At 51.2% G+C, this 12,125-nt stretch overlaps 1 protein-coding gene across 1 annotated transcript in view; it reads right to left on the reverse strand.

The window, feature by feature from the left end:
- Positions 1 to 12,125, reverse strand: part of CENPN (centromere protein N) — a 334,623-nt gene that overhangs the window by 100,842 nt on the left and 221,656 nt on the right. The gene's annotated exons all lie outside the window — the stretch shown is intronic.

The raw sequence follows: 12,125 nt of genomic DNA on the forward strand, positions 1-12,125 counted from the left end.
CCCGGCAATCAAAAATAATCTCTTAAGTTGTCAAAATAATGCAGAATTGCAAAGACACTTAAGAGAGAATTTAAAGACAAATAATGCAGCCTATATCCACAGGCTACACTGTCCAGTACTTCAACTAGAAATTCCACCAAAAAAACACCACACATAATACAGCCTGCCCAGTTTCTACCATAGAGAAACTTGCCTCCCCCAGTAAAAGACTCTGGAATGATAGAGAGGAAGGTAGGGACAGACAAGCCCCATAGGCTGCCATTATGTGGCTTAAATAGGATACTGTGCCTTTAAGAGAACTTTCCAGCACTTCTCCCAGTATCCCAGAATGCATAGCAGGTCCCTTCTACTTTCAGTTCTTTTTGAAGGCGAAGCACGCCAGACCTGTCGCATTCCTTACATGATGAAATATCTCCATCGGGGAGGAGGGCGGGCGCTTATGACTATAACAGAGATACCCCTACTACAGAACTGGAGTTACAGGACAGAAACTACTCCTTCTGTAGTAGGGGATCTCTGTGTATAGTCATAATCTAGTGAATAGAATGGCAAGCCCATCCCCACACCAAAGCGGCGGTGGAGAATAAACATATAACGCCACTACTGTGCGAACAAATTCCGCAGCGAAGCCTGCCCAACCTGAGCGTCTGCCCTGGCGTCAGTGTCCAGGCAGTAATGCTTAGCAAAGGTATGAACCGACTTCCAAGTGGCTGCCTTGCAGATTTCAGCAATCGGCACGTTACGGAGCAGAGCCGTCGTGGCAGCTTTTCCCCTGGTGGAATGAGCCTTAGGCTTACCTCCTAAGGTCTTATTAGCCTTTTGGTAACATAATTGTATGCAGGACACAATCCACCTAGAGATGGACTGCTTAGAGGTCACAAGGCCCGTCCTGACCGATCCCTAATTGATGAACAACTGGTCAGACCTACGAATATCTTTGGTTTTATCCAGATAAAATTTCAACACCCTCCTAACATCCAGGGAATGGAGAGACCTCTCCGCTGGGGATGAAGGGTTCTGGAAAAACGTAGGCAAAGTTATGGTCTGGTTGACATGAAAATCAGAAATAACCTTGGGAAGAAATTTAGGGTGAGTACGCATAACAACCGTAGCAGCATGAAATACAGTATAAGGTTCAGTACAACACAACACCTGAATTTCACTCACCCTGCGGGCTGATGTAATGGCCATGAGGAACGCCTTCCAGGACAGGTGCTGCAACGAAGCCTTATGAATAGGTTCAAAGGGCTCCTTCATCAACCTGGACAGCACCACATTCAGCTCCCATGAAGGCGAAGGAAGCCTGACAGGAGGGAACACTTTCTTCAAACCTTCCAGAAAATCTTTGATCACAGGAATCTGGAAAAAGGAAGTCTGGGAAGGGCACTTCCTGTAGGCAGTCAATGCAGCGAGATGAACCTTAATGGAATGAACATTAAGTCCAGACTGCGCCAAATGCAGAAGGTAAGGAAGGATGACATCTTCCTTGCACGTCGTCGGGTTATAGTTCTTGGACGCACACCAGATACAAAACCTCTTCCACTTGTAAGCATAAGATGTCCGAGTGGAAGGACGCTTAGACTCCTTCAGTATGTCCATGCAATCCGCAAGCAGATTAAGATGGCCATATTGCACTATCTCAGGAGCCATGCCGCCAAACTCAAAGACGAGAGGTTGGGGTGCAACATCTGCCCCCCGAACTTCGTGAGAAGGTCCGGCCTGCACGGCAGCCGAATGTGAGGAAGGAGAGACCGGCGAAGCAGGTCCGTGAACCACCACTGTCTGGGCCACTCCGGGGCAATGAGTATCATCCGAGCCCTGGACCGGGCCAGCTTGATGAGCACCGCCGGAATCAGGGGAATGGGAGGAAAGGCGTACAGAAAGCTGTTCGTCCAGTCGATCCATAACGCATTCTCCAGCGTCCCCTGCTGGTAGTACCTGGAGGCGAAGTCTCTGCACTTGCTGTTTTCGGCGGTGGCGAACAAATCTACGTCTGGAGTTCCCCACCTTGCGAAGACTTCTCCTAGTACTTCGTCGTTTATGACCCATTCGTGGTTTTCCTGAACCAGTCTGCTCAGTACGTCTGCCTGAACATTCTGCACACCTGGTAGATGGGTACCCGTTATCGTCAGTCCTCTGGCTAGGAGTCAGTGCCAGATCGCCTGCGCCTCCTGTGACAGAGTGCGTGATCTCGAGCCCCCCTGCTTGTTGAGGTAATACATCGTGGTGGTATTGTCCGTCTGTACAAGAAGAGAGTTGGTCTGGAAGGACGGAAGAAAGGCCTTCAGTGCCAAGTGAACAGCTCTGAGTTCCAGGAAATTGATGTGATACGTGGCCTCCATCGGCGACCACGTTCCTTGAATCTGTAGAGTCCCGGAATGTGCTCCCCATCCCAGGAGAGAAGCATCTGTCACGACAGTCTGCGTGGGAATGTCCTTGTGAAAGGGAACCCCTCTGAGGAGATTCTCCGCCGAACACCACCACTTCAGAGACTGAAGAGCATGCAGCGACAGTCGAATCTTGTCGTCCCAAAGTCCTTTCCTCTGATCCCACTGGTCCTCCAAGCACTCCTGCAGCGGTCTCATGTGCAGCCGTGCGTGTGGCGTCAGGAAGATACAAGAGGCCATCGATCCCAGTAGAGAAGACACCGTCCTCACTGTTGTAGATGGAGTTGTCATAAGAGCCTGAGCCTTCCGAAGGAGAGATAATCGTCGCTCTTTCGAAGGAGACACGCTTGCTGACAGCGTATTGATGGAGGCTCCCAAGTACTGTATGCATTGGACCGGAGTCGGGACAGACTTGGCCATGTTGATGTGCAGCCCCAGCTTGTTCAAGAGAACGCACGTCTTCTGGAAGTGTGCTCGCGCTTCCGAGAAGGAGGATGCCTTGATCAATCAATCGTCCAGGTACGGGTAGACGAACACCTTGTTCTTCCTCAGGTGTGCTGCTACCACCGCCATGCACTTCGAGAATGTTCTCGGCGCAGACTTCAGTGCGAATGGGAGTACTGTGTATTGATAGTGATTGGTGCTGACTTGGAACCGCAGGAACTTCCTGTGTTTGTGTGCAATGGGCACATGGAAGTAAGCATCCTGTAGGTCTATAGCACATAGCCAGTCTCCCTGTTGCAACTGAGGATAAATCTGATGCAACAACAGCATGCAAAACTTTTCCCTGCGAATCCATTTATTTGCCTGCCGCAAGTCCAGAATGGGCCTGAACTCGTTCTTGTCCTTCTTGCGAACCAGAAAGAACCGGGAGTACAGACCTCTTCCTCTCTGAGACAGAGGTACGTCTTCTATCGCCCTTTTCCTCAACAGGATATCCACTTCCGCCTGAAGCTCGCGCAGCTGAAACTGCGAGCTGACCGGTGGAATTGCTGGAGGAGGGCTGGTGAACCGAAGACTGTATCCATTGCAAACAATATTCAGCACCCACTTGTCCTGAGTAATTTTTCTCCACTCTGCCAGAAAAAATTGAATGCTTCCCCCTACCGGAGTGGGTAACAGATTCGGGGGAAGTAGGTTCCTAGGGCCTAGACCCAGCCTGGCCCTTGGGCGCCGGAGCGGACTGCTGGCCTCCTCTGCCCTTCTGGCGCTTCTGGAACGGCTTACGGAACTGTTGTTGATGTTGCGATTGTCCCGAAGCCTGGCCTCGTCCTTGCCCACCAAACCGCCGTTGGAAAGGGCGATACGTCTTCTTGGTCTCTTTAGGCTTCTCCAGGCCCACAGCCGTGAGCGTCTCGGCCTCCGCCTTCATGCAGGCCATCTCATTGTCCGCATGCTTCCCGAAGAGGGTCTCGCCGGAGAATGGTAGGTTGGCCACCCTCTGCTGTGCGTCCGGTTTCAGGGACGTAAGCCGGAGCCATGCGTGGCGTCGTTGGTTGACTCCATGGCAAAACCCGTGAGCAGCCAACAGGGAAGAGTCCGCTGCAGCGCTGATAATCTGGTTCGCCACCAGCATCCCTTCATTCAGCACTTCCAGGAAGTCCTCACGCTTCTCCTGAGGTAAGTGCTCTGCAAAGCGCTCGAGGGAGTCCCAGAGGGCGTGGTCGTACCGGCCCAACAGCGCCGTGGCACTCGCAGCTTTCATGGAGGTAGCGGAAGTTCCACAGACTTTCCTCCCCGCCAAATCCATCCACCTGGACTCCTTATCCGGGGGAACCGTGGATGACGGGGTGGTGGCATGTTGCTTGCGGGCCGCCGTCACAATTACAGAGTCAGGAGGGGTTCCGTTCTCAGAAAGGCCGGATCCGAATCGGGAGCCCGGTACTTTTTCAGCAACCTCGATGGAGCCGCCTTCGTCACCGCAGGGGTGAGAAAAAGGGCCATAGCCGGTTCCTCCAGGCCCGGCACCAGAGGCAGGAGAGGACGAGACAGGTGTTTTTGATGCAATGTCTCAAAAATGACTGAAGTTTTCGGAGTAGGCACCGTCAGGGATATGCCCAACTTCGCAGAGCCCCGTAAAAGGACGACATGGAACGCCACCAGGTCATCAATCGGGGACACCCTCGTGTCCGGTGACCCCGACAAGGTAGGAGAATAGTCCCTGGTCCCAGAGGACCTCGTGTGTGAGCGAGATTCACGCCTCCTATGGCGGCGTCTCGACCTCGTGGACGATCTGCGTCGCGATCTCTCCCTTCTCCCAAAGCGAGAGCGAGACCTGCCAGCCCGTGGCCGCTCCACCGGTTTCCGTGGCGGGGTCTTCCTTGGCTCCTCACGGGGTTTCGGTTTTGGGGTCCCCTTAGGAGGTACAGGCAAAGACGGCAGCTAAGTGGACCTCGGCGGAGGAACCTTCGGCTGCGGGGCGGGCCCATGCGGAGGGACAGGAGGTGGTGGTGGGTCGCCTGAAGGAAGTGGAGGTTTGGGTGGAGGATCCTCTTTAGGAACAGGAGGAGGAGTCGGAGTCCGAGGCCGAGATGGCGTGTACACCTCTGAGTACACCGAGCCCGGTGACCCCTTAGGCGAAGGGGGCGGAGATCCAGCCCCTTCAGCAGGTGATCACTTCCTCTTGCGTCCTCCACTAGAAGCAGCGTGACTTCTGGGACTAGAATCCCTCTTGCGCCGTTTTGGAGAGGCTGAATGACTCCCAGACGCTGACCGCTTTCTGCTCGACGCAGAGCGTCGCTTTTCTGGCGTCGAACGACGCTTCCGTGACTCCGGCGTCGAACACTGCCTCCGCGACGTCGACCCTCTCTTTCTCGACGTCGAACGCCGACCCCGCGACGTCGACCTTTTCCTCCGCGACGTTGAGCGTTCCGTCTTCGACGACGAGCGACGCCGTCTCCTTCTTGAGGCTCTCGACGTCGAGGAGCCCCTCGACGTCGACCGGTGCCTCGACGGCGATCGACGGTGTCGCCTCGACGGCGAGCGTCGATGCTTGTCACTTCGCCTTCGGCGTCGATAGGAAGACCTTGACTAAGACGATGACGTCGACGGTGGCTTCGACTGCGACTTCTCCATGATCTTCGACGTCGAGCCGTCACGCCGTCTCGACCCGGAGCCCCGGGGAGAAGGGGAGCACACCGCCGTCATCCCTCTCGTCGTCGTCGATGATGCAATCGACGTCGACGGAGACCGGGACCGTTTGCTGGACTTCCTGCCCCTGGGGAGCCCGGCAGAGGGAATCTTCCCAGCCTGCCCAGACCCACCTGCAGCCTGCAGACGCCTCTCCTCAAGGCCAGAAAGCCTGATCTTCATCCTGTCCCTCAGAGTCCGAGCAGTAAACTGCTGGCAGATGACACAGTCCTCAGGGACATGATCCTCAGGGAGGCAGACGATGCAGACATCATGGGGATCACTCTTGGCCTTCTTCCTCCCACATGCTGGGCACTTATCAAAAAGGCCAGGCATTTTAGAGCCCTAAAACGCCTGAAACAGCACACAAAAGAGAAAGAGAACACCAAGAAAGAAAACTGAAACACTTTAAGAACACAAAAGTGCCAAAAAATCCAATAAACCCTTGAAACAAGGGAGAGCTCAATGCCAGGGTCCTGTAAGCAGGAGCCGGAAAAAAGAACTGAAAGTAGAAGGGACCTGCTATGCATTCTAGGATACTGGGAGAAGTTCTGGAAAGTTCTCTTACAGGCACAGTATCCTATTTAAGCCACATAATGGCAACCTATGGGGCTTGTCTGTCCCTACCTTCCTCTCTATCCTTCCAGAGTCTTTTACTGGGGGAGGCAAGTTTCTCTATGGTAGAAACTGGGCAGGCTGTATTATGTGTGGTGTTTTTTTGGTGGAATTTCTAGTTGAAGTACTGGACAGTGTAGCCTGTGGATATAGACTGCATTATTTGTCTTTAAATTCTCTCTTAAGTGTCTTTGCAGTTTCTGCATTATTTTGACAACTTAAGAGATTATTTTTGATTGCCGGGGTCCACGCACATGGGCGGGACTATTCACTACATTATGACTATACACAGAGATCCCCTACTACAGAATTGTTATTTTTCGAACAATATAGTCATAAGGGCGAAAATAATTATTTCACGCAAAAATAAGATAAACATATTTCTCCATTGCACTAGAATCGTACAGTTTGGCTTTATAAACGCCTCTTGTGGCATTCATATGCTAGTACCTAATGGATGTAATAAGGGCCGTAATGGGATAAGTGGAATTGCTGGCTTTGCGATTGGTTGAGCGGCCAGCATCATGCCACAGGAATGAAGTGTATTTTCTACAAGATATCAATCCTGCAGCATACAATACTTTCATTTGCGCATCATTAGTAAGACAACTCGTGTTCACAATACTCATTGCATGGCCAAGGTTCAGCGGCTCTTTTATCGCTTTTGCATATTTCATTGCGACAAAATGTTGTGTGAGATAAGTGGCGGCTGAATTGAAATCCAAACACTGCCTGTGAAAATAAGCGAGAGGAGCAGGATGTATCGGAGGTTGTTACTCGAGACATCTCTGTTCAGAAATTAAATGCAGGCACTGAACAACAGACAGCATTTTACAAAAGCCAACCAATAACATAATAAAGATGACTTTTTCCATCAATTCATCCCTCCATGAACATGGAAAACAAAAGGCTCATTTCGTGGCAGCTTTGACTAAACCTGGCTTTGACTGAACCTTAGCTTTCTGTGACTTGTACCTGTACTTTTAATAAGTGGTGGGTTTAAAGTCTCAGTGCGCCAGTGCTGTTGGCCAACTCTGGACTTCCAGACGCTGTTGAACAAGACGTCTTTAAGCAGCTGCGCTCGGTGATTGTTTGTGAGTTGTGCCCGTAAGTTTAATGTATTTGCTGTGTGTAAGGGTGTTAGTATGAACCAGTTTTATTTAAAAAAAGATACCAATCTCAAACATACTCCTGCCCTTGCAGGCAGATCACTTAAATAGATTAGATATATATCACGAAAGGCATTGTTTGTCTTCCACGAAGGCTCCCAATCTTTTGTCTTTGTATTCTTGTATTTGTAGTCCGGTCAGGGGCATAGCCCGGGGGTGTTTGGGGTGTGCTATTGAGTTGGGTATCGATGATCATCGGTTACCTGTCAACAGAACCAAGAGACACCTCGGCGGTTCTGGCACCTTCTACAAATACGCTGTTAGCATGCACCGATTGGTGAAGCAAGGTCAGAGTTTAAAAACAAAATTGTGCCGTCACGGAAAGTTAGCATAAGTTTTCAAACCTGAAGAAATGTGTTCGAATTTTTCTAAATTAAATACGACCCTAACGTTAAAGCTCTGTAATTCTTTAAGCATGTTTACACTAGAGTTAGAGTTCTAACAATGGTGACTGTCATCCTGTGAGGGCGGGTGACAAAACCTATGTAATAGCATGAGTTTGGAGTCTGATTGGTGTAAGTCACCTGACTGTCTAGAGCAAGTCGCTTTTTTAACAAGCAGTAGGGGCTGGGACAGAGTTAGTCACTGGTGTGTTTGCAGATAGAACAAGGAGGCAAAAATTAAACCAGGGGTGCGCGCGCACCACTCGCGAAGCCGGCAAAAGTGAAAGCAGGGGTGTGCGTGCACCACTCCCGACGACGGCAAAAGTGTAAAAATAAAAAAAGCAAGACGGCAAATGTGAAAGCAGGGGTGCACGTGCACCAGCTTGCTATTAGGCGCACAAGCTTGCTATTAGGCGCACAAGCTCGCGCGACGTGCACAGCAAGCCAGATGCCAGCTTTGCACGTCACGTGCGCGATAGTAAGCTGGTCGCCAGGAAAGCAGCACTTTCCCAAGCAGCCTACTAAATGTCTCGGCCAGGCCAGCGCATGCGCTGGATCAGGCCGAGACCTAAAAAGGGCGAAAGAAGACGCCCAGCAGAGAGCAACTGACTTGGGCCTAGCCCTACCGGCCCGCTGCAGTTTCCGGAGATCCTGTGCTAAATATCGTCTTGTCCTGCAGCCAGCGACCTCCAGAACCACTGGGAGGACTGACTGCCTTCAACAAAGACCGGATCTCCTGTGAACAGCAGCCCTTTTCAAAATAAACTCCAAAAACAGACTCCGAGCCTGCTGAGGACAAAGAAACCAGACGCCTGGAGCTACCACTGCACCCGTCGCCCACTGGCCAAGTTCGAGTGGCTCACCGGTCCCAGCAAGGCACCCCCTGCGCTCCAGAGTCCGAGTCCACCGTGGGTTGACCCTTCCAGGACTCCCCGACGTCGCCTAGGACTCTGCACGAAGACCTCAACCGCAAGTGGCCCGGTAAGGTGAAATCCGACCTCAAGACATCCCTGCATCTAACTACCCTGCGCCCTGGAGAAAAGAACCAGAGGTGGACGTATGCCCCCGAGCCCTCCAACTTACCTGCTCAGCTGTTGGTTCCTCCCAGAAGTCTTTCTGCACCGAGTCTGCAGCGAAAAACGAAAATCCCCATTGAAAACAGGGTACCCGACGCCAAAACAGCATTCTGCACCCGTCCGCCCTAGCGCCGCTGAAGTTGCACCTTTTGTGCTGGCTTGTTTCCCCATTAAGTTAAATGGTCTAAAGTCCCGGAGCTCTGCTCCCACAGCCAACTGGCCTGCTCGTCAGCAGCCACCAACTGGAGGCCCATTACCCCCCACTGGATAACATTGGGCCTTGCCACTCTGCAACCGGCCGCCCTAGTGCCGCTGAGGATGTAACAAGAGTGCATCACTGACCCTGGGGGACACCGGAGTCTACCCCCCGGGACCTCAACTCCCACTACCAAATACTTACCTCAAAACTGATAACACTATTTACCTCCATAGGATAAGATTGACTGTTTTTCAGTGAAAAGTTTAAGTGTGTGAGCTTGCCTTTACCAGCCAGTCTTCGAGATACGGGTATACGTGTATTACCTGTCTCCTCAAGTGTGCCGCCACTGCTGCCAGGCATTTTGTGAACAGCCTTGGTGCTGATTTCAGACCGAAGGCTAGCACTGTGAACTGGTAGTGTATATTCCTGACCACAAACCTTAGTGTTTGTGTTTTCTGTTCAATGGAATGTGCAGGTATGCGTCCTTTAGATCTATTGTTATTGTTGTCATGTAATCCCATAGTTGTATCTGGGGAATTACTTCCTGTAGAGATGTCATTTTGAATTTTAGCGTTCTTATGTACTTGTTTAGGTACCTTAAGTCCAGGATAGGAAGTAATGTCTCGTCCACCTTTGGTAATAGAAAGTAAGTGGAGTAAACCCCCTTCCCTCTCTGATGTGCTGGTACCTTTTCTATGGCTTGTTTGTCTAGAGGTTCATTTGTTTCCTTTAACAAATATGATAGTTGTCTTCTTGAGTGAATCTTTTTGTTTGGCTTTCTGTGTGGAGGTTGTCCTCTTAGTTCTATGCAATAGCCATGCATTATGATGTTTAGTATTCACTTGTCTGTGGTCATCTCACTCCACTCCTGGAGGAAGTCTTTTATCCTGCTTCCTACTGGTGTTGCATGCAGGAGGGCCTGACAGTTTTTTGGTTGTTTTGTTATATGACACATCCCAGCTGATGTTGTCTGGGTGTGCGTTGAAGTTTTTTTTTAAATCATTTGAAGGCGGGCTGTTGGCCTCCTTTAGGTGTGCCACCTCGCCCTCTAGTGGGCCCACGAAAGAACTGGCAACTAGGTTGGTATTGCCATGTCGGCTGTTGCTGTCCCTGCTGTTGACCCTGGTTTCCCCTTTGGAATCCTTGGTTGAAGGATTGGTGAGATGTGGCGGGTTGGTTGTTACCCCTGCCTGCTGGTCTTCTTTGAGGTACTCCCCTTCTCATTCCCCTGAATTGCAGGGCTCCCCATTGACCTTGCAGTCTCATTTTCCTTTTTCAGTTGATTCAATTTTTCGTTGACTGTGCTACCAAACAGTTGTTCACCATTAAAGGGTGTGCGGAGGATGTTATTTTGGACTTCAACCTTGAAACCAGATATACAGAGCCAAGCATGTCTTCTCTCCATCACCCCTATCATCATTTGTCTACTTGATGTTTCTGCTGAGTCTAGAGCCGATTGCAAACATGTATTGGCCATGTTTTTCCCCTCCTCTACCAGGCAGCTGGCCCTCTTCTGGTATTGGTCTGGTAGGTGCTTGAGAAGTTCTCCAACCTCCTCCCAGTGTTGGTATCCGTGCCTATTGATGAAGGCATTGGAGTTTGCTATACGCCACTGTATTGCCGCACTCCTTTCCATCTTTCTCCCTGTGAGGTCTATCCTCTTGCTTTCCTTGTCAGGCGGGGGTCCTGTATTTGTGGGGATGTTGGCTCCCTTTCTGGCTGTGGCTGCTATGATGGAGTCAGGTGGTACTGACCCCCTGATGTACACGGGGTCCTGTGAGGAGTGTTTGTATTTCTTTTCACACCTCGGGTGACAGATCTGCATATAGCTGGTTCTTTGAACACCTCCCTTCCTCGGACCAGCACACTAGGAAGCATTGGCAAGAATTGGCTCCTTGTTTGTGTTGGCAAAAGTGTTTCCATCAGGAAACATGCCTGAGGCTTTTCCTCCTCCAGCTTCACCTTGTATGTCTCTGCCTCCTTCTTTATGACTTGGTTGCACATTCCAATGTCGTCTGGCGGCGAAGGCCTCAAAGGGTAGGACTCTACACCCTCCCCCGGCGATTCGGCGTCGAGGTCCTGCCACGGAAGATCTTGAGACTCCAAAATTGTCGAGGCCTGGTACGTTTCTTCTTCCTCGCTGTAATAATGCAGGTCTTCTTCTACCTGCTCTTCTGCGGGTTCTGGAGTGTTTGGCGGCTGGAGTTCTTCAGTGTTACCCTCGGCTTCGACCTAGAGCATGGGTTTCTATGGAATCATGTACCGGCCCATTTTGTCATCAAACTCCTTGTTTCTCTGGAAAATATTTGCCATTTTGGCCTCGAGCCTTCTTTTCCTGTCCATCTCGGACGCTTGTTCGGCGTCGAGATTCTCCGGCCTTCTTTTCGCGATGGTCTACGTTGTCGCAGGCTTGGACGATGGGCCCTGTTTTTGGGCCTCTTGCTTTGACGTTGAGTGTTCCTTTTCTGGAACCGCTTTCAATGGCCTCCCCTTTTCCAGGCTTTTCACCGGCTGGGAGTCCTTAGCCAAGGATTCGCTGGGCTGTTTATCTCTGGGTGCGGCTGCTAGCGTCAAGGACTTCGACGGCAGTGCCCCTTTTTGGGAGGATTTGGACTCACTCCCTCGAGTGTCTGTCGAGGTTCTAGGGGTGGACGCCGCTCTTACCTCCTTCCTCTGTTCAACCTTGACGTCAGTCGAGTCTTCTGCGCCTTCGGAGAGGTTGTCCTCTTCATCACAGGAGAGGCCCAAGACTTGGAGCGATGGAGGTGCTCCATGGCCCTGCATGATGTGCTTCGCCATCAGCTGCCTCTCTCTCACCTTAAGTGTCGTAGGCGTGAAAACCGCGCAGGCATTGCAGTCCTCGCTTCAGTGGTCAAGCGGAAGGCAGAGGTTGCAGACTGGATGCTGGTCCTTCTGCGCATACTTGTGTCTGCAGTTCACGCAGAATTTGAACAGTGTCTTGTCCATCACGGTGCTCAGGGGGCCCCCTGTGCACGCATCGTCCGTGGAACGTCGAAGGATTGGTTCTTTCCCTTCTTCGTCGGCCCTGTTAGTTGACTGGTGTTCTGGTCACTGCAAGTCGATTTTCTGGTGTAATTTCGTTGATTTTCTGGTGATTCTGTCTCCAAAGTTCTGGAGCTCCTTCGTTGACAATCCAGACCAAACGG

The sequence above is a fragment of the Lissotriton vulgaris genome, chromosome 12 (assembly GCF_964263255.1).
Source record: "Lissotriton vulgaris chromosome 12, aLisVul1.2, whole genome shotgun sequence".
Lineage (NCBI taxonomy): Eukaryota > Metazoa > Chordata > Amphibia > Caudata > Salamandridae > Lissotriton > Lissotriton vulgaris.